At 28.9% G+C, this 896-nt stretch overlaps 1 pseudogene; it reads right to left on the reverse strand.

Annotated features, from left to right (window-relative positions):
* Nucleotides 1-543: 543 nt before the first annotated feature.
* On the reverse strand, nucleotides 544-653 carry LOC115067242 (annotated as a pseudogene).
* Nucleotides 654-896: the final 243 nt, after the last annotated feature.

Below are 896 nucleotides of genomic sequence, written 5' to 3' on the forward strand. Positions count from 1 at the left end.
TCTAAAATTTTTATACCCCCAAAAACTGTCAAAAACAAATACGAAATAAAGAAATAATAGTTTAATACCAAAAGATACTCATTCAAGGAGAAATAACAAGAACAAACTTGAGGGGAAACAGGACAGGAATATGAGAAAGAGTACTAAGCAGATGTATTGTCTTAAATACCATATTTATTTTATGAAATGTATTGTCTTAAATACTGTATTTATTAAATGTATTTATTAAATGTAGTCTTAAATACCATATTTATTTTATGAAACATATTGTCTTAAATACTGTATTTATTAAATGTATTGTTCTTAAATACCATATTTATTTCATGACTATAAAGAAAAACTAGAAGGCAGTATTGACAATAACAGCTAAATTGGAAATAAACTACCAGAGTAATAAAGCTTTAAATCCCTTGCACTGCTCAGGAAGAGAGGAAATTTTTGGAAACAATGTAGTTTAAGAAATTTATTCCTTTTTTTTTTCTTTTTTCCCAATTTTTTTTTCTTTTCTTTTTTTCTCTTTTCCTTTTTTTTCTTTTTTTTTCATGTCAGACAGCTAATGCAACAGTGTGTAACAAGGCAGTGTGTTTAAGGGCAGCGCATGTCATGCAGGCACTCGACCACCCAATCATCATGCTTATGAACCAAACAAGGATCTGAAGCTAAATTTATATATTAAATACCTAGAATATACACTAAGAGAAAAGCCATACAGTATAATGTATAAATCCAGACTTGCAGAGCAAAGAAGGGGCAATGACACTCAATTCAAAAGCATGTAAGAAAGAAAAGAAAATGAACAAGAAAGGCGGGATGAAAAATCAGAAAATACCAAATAAAGCAGGAGAAATAAAAATAGGTATATTGGTAATCAAAACAAATGTAAGAAGAAAACCCAA

Source organism: Nannospalax galili, unplaced genomic scaffold (genome assembly GCF_000622305.1).
Source record: "Nannospalax galili isolate Female #2095 unplaced genomic scaffold, S.galili_v1.0 scaffold144, whole genome shotgun sequence".
In the NCBI taxonomy this organism is placed as follows: domain Eukaryota; kingdom Metazoa; phylum Chordata; class Mammalia; order Rodentia; family Spalacidae; genus Nannospalax; species Nannospalax galili.